Here is a 3,646-nt window from a genome sequence, read left to right as displayed (position 1 = left end):
ATGTCATTCCACTTCACGATTGTGTCCCACTTGTTGTTGATTCTTCACAAAAAATTTGAATTTTATATCTTTATGTTTGAAGCCTGAAATGTGGCAAGAGGTTGAAAAGCTCAAGGGGGCCGAATACTTTCGCAAGGCACTGTAACTTAATAAGAATGACAGAGATACCAGCCCTCAGCTTTCCTCTGAGCTAACCATGCGGTCACTGACTTGATGTTAGCAGGCTATTTGTAGCAGAGATAAAACGCCTTAGGTAAGTGTTGCATTCACCCTGAGCATTAATAAATTACTTCAGTGTAACGATGTGATGTCTAGCTTATGTGCTCATCTGCAAATATCTCTGACAAAAAGCCAAATCTGTTGTTCTGTGATTAAAGGGGTTAAAGTAGATGCAAACATAACAAATATTAACATGCAGCTATTGTTAAAGCTATATAATAGAATCATTTTACATTAGTAATTTGCTGAAAAATACCAAATCATTAGCTTATTAACAATATTCGTAGAATAAGTAATTGTTAATTAATAATAAATTCCTGTTGTTTCCTGACACTTTGTGTTATTTTACTCACCATCAAGCTAGATAACGAATCCATATCTAAATATTTACCATGATTACATCTGGAGTTTATCGTTAATCAAGGGTTAATTAGCAAGTAGTCACTGATTTGCTCCTCAATAGCAACTAAGCAATTCTGGTCACCAATATTTAAAGTGTTACCCATGTTTCATTTATTTTCACCAGTTACTCTCACCCCATCTGCATGTTCATGTTGTCATCTACACACACACACACACACACACACACACACACACACACACACACACGCACACACACGCACACACACACACACACACACACACACGCTTGCACCAGTATCATTACTAGGAACAGTTCAATGGAGCAGTGGGTCAGCGCTCAGCTGCTTGAGACAGAATTAGAATGGCTAACAGCTGAGCCTCTAATGGGTGATATCATGTGACCCATCCCACCCACAGGCCCTGAGCAGCACAGGACTAGAGTTACCATTTCCAATTTCCACCAAGCCTGACATGTATGAGTGTGGAAACCTTGTCCTCCTGTTTACATTTGCGTTGCTTTACAGTGGAGGAACTGTAATGGAAATCTGTCAGTAAATGTTTCCTACCAGCTGCTGCTGGTAGTCTCACCTTTATGTTTGGATCTGCTCACTATGGCCTCTGTCCTTCTTTCTCCTTTGACCCACTTTGGCACTTTTATTCATATATGGAGAGGTTTTTCAGAGGCCACGAAACCGAGTATATCTGGTGGCTTCGACTCAGGCAGTGAGAATGTATCAAACTTCCCACCTTACCTGTGATGAAAGGAACAGCTTCTGCAGCACATTTGGGATTGTTCAGATGTATTGTTTTCTTGTCTGTAGAATAAGAGAGGGGCTTTTTCCAGGGTCTGTCAGCAAAGCATGTAAGGCTGAAAGGGCTGAGCGCTGCACAAGCCATTACTCTTCTGAGTCGCCTATGAAAGGTCTTATAACAAGCCTCGACTTCCACTGCTGTTAGTGGCAACATTTTAACTCACAGTTCACCCAGATTATTTGGTTACTGCTGTAACCTCTGTAGCACTGATATAGTATAAATATAAGGAGGACCAGAACTCTCCTTAAAGTGATCAGTGGTCTCTAAAAGTATTCATGGCCTTAACCTTTTTAACATATTGATGTTACAGCTGCAGTCTTTGGCATCTTATTGAAATTTAAAGCATAACTATAAAACTGAATAAAACTGATCAGTTGTTTTCAAAGTGACCTAACAGCATCATGAAGACAAAGGAGCACAGCTGAGAAGGTCAGAGTTGAAGTCGTGAAGAAGTTTAAGACATGAGTAGTTTGTGAAAAAATAACCCAAGCTTTGAACATCTCATAGAGCATATGAAGCCGTTGTTCAAAAAAAGATAACTTTGCCACAAACCATGACGGGGACTCAGCAAACGTGAAATAAATAAATCTTTTTCTCTTCTTGCAAAATGTTGTGTGCAGCAAGAGTTAATGTGACTCTTAACAAACGATAACCACAGAAAAACACGGTGGTAACAGTATCATGCTGTGGAGATGCTTTTAGCTACCAGAAACATGAATGCTGGTCAAAGTTAATCAGGGGATGGGTGGAGCGAAGGTCAATCCTGTTAAAAAAAACTGTTAAATGCTGCAAAAGACTTGAGACAGGGACAAATGTTTACCTTCCAGCAGGACAACAACTCTTACCATGCGGTCAGAGCTACAATACAGTGATTTATTTCAAAGCAGAATTATGTGCTACAATGGCCTAGATATAGTCCAGACCTAGATGTAACAGAGAACTTGTGGCTAGACTTGAAAATGTATGTTACAAGACGCCACCCGTCCTGTCTACTGAGCTTGGGCAAAGACGAATTGGGAAAAACTTTCAGAGACAAACTCAAAAAGACTTGCAGCTGTATCTGGTTGTAAAGTATTGACTCAGGGTGGCTAAATACAGATGTCACACTTTTCAATCTTGTTTTTTTAAATATAAGATTTTTTAAACCATGTATCATTTTAATTCCACCTCACAATTACAGACTACCTGATGTGTGTCTATCAAATAAAATTCTAATAAAATAAATTAAAGTATGTGGTTGTAAACAGACACATTTTGAAGCATTTAAAGGTTGTGAATATTTCAGGCAGTGTACAAATGAAGTGAAATCTCTTTTTTTCTGTTGACATACAATCCTTAAAACATAGCTCACATATGTAAAACATGTTCATGTATTTTTGATCCTTGCTGAGGCAGAAGTGGAGCAGTCCTGCAGGGCCAGGATTATTTCTGAATGGTAACATGAGCAGCCTATAACATAACTCTAAATGCAGAGTCACAGCTGTGCTTCTGCGTGTAAGCTGCCTGAAGCACAGGAAAAAAATGGTCTCAGAAAGAAAGGAACAAATGTAAGAATGTGTGGAAATGTTTAGAGGATCTAAATAAATTACAGGCGAAGAAGTGAATCCACTGAGTCAAATGTCTGAGCTGAATTTGCTGCATGTTTGTAGGCTGACGCCTGATGAGTGGTGTGTGTGTGTGTGTGTGTGTGTGTGTGTGTGCATGCGCGCGCGCGCGCACGGTGGATTGAGGGGGATGGGTCCCAACAGGAATTAGGTAATATTGACATGGTAGTTTCAAGCCCTCCCTCCCAACAAGACTCAGATCGATGCAGCAGATCAATAGAAGTCATTGGCAATAACTGAACTTCTCATGTGATCACTGAAGGAGAAAATTCAAAAAAATCCGCTCCCTCGCATGTGTCCCAACACGCCCATTCATCAAACTGAAGGTTTGCAATCTCCCAAGTGAGATGAAACACCAATGCACTTCTGCACACACTGATATATTTTATATTTATTTATGTATACATTCACAGCAGGGATAATTAGGCTCTTCTCTGACATTGCATGATTGGTCACTTTTCCCTCTCCTGTCTCTCTCTCCCTTCCTGCCAGAATAGTTTGAACAAAAGAGAGAAGGGGGAGGAGGTGGGTGCATGGTTGGGGGAGGGGATGTGTGTGTGCTGCTCTGTTGTCACTAGGAGGGAGGGATGGAGGTGGGAGTCAGATGGGGGAGGGAGAGTGAAAGGGAAGAGGATAGGGTCCCACAA

Source organism: Girardinichthys multiradiatus, chromosome 20 (assembly GCF_021462225.1).
Source record: "Girardinichthys multiradiatus isolate DD_20200921_A chromosome 20, DD_fGirMul_XY1, whole genome shotgun sequence".
Classification (NCBI taxonomy): domain Eukaryota; kingdom Metazoa; phylum Chordata; class Actinopteri; order Cyprinodontiformes; family Goodeidae; genus Girardinichthys; species Girardinichthys multiradiatus.
Note: the sequence above shows the minus strand (reverse complement) of the source record.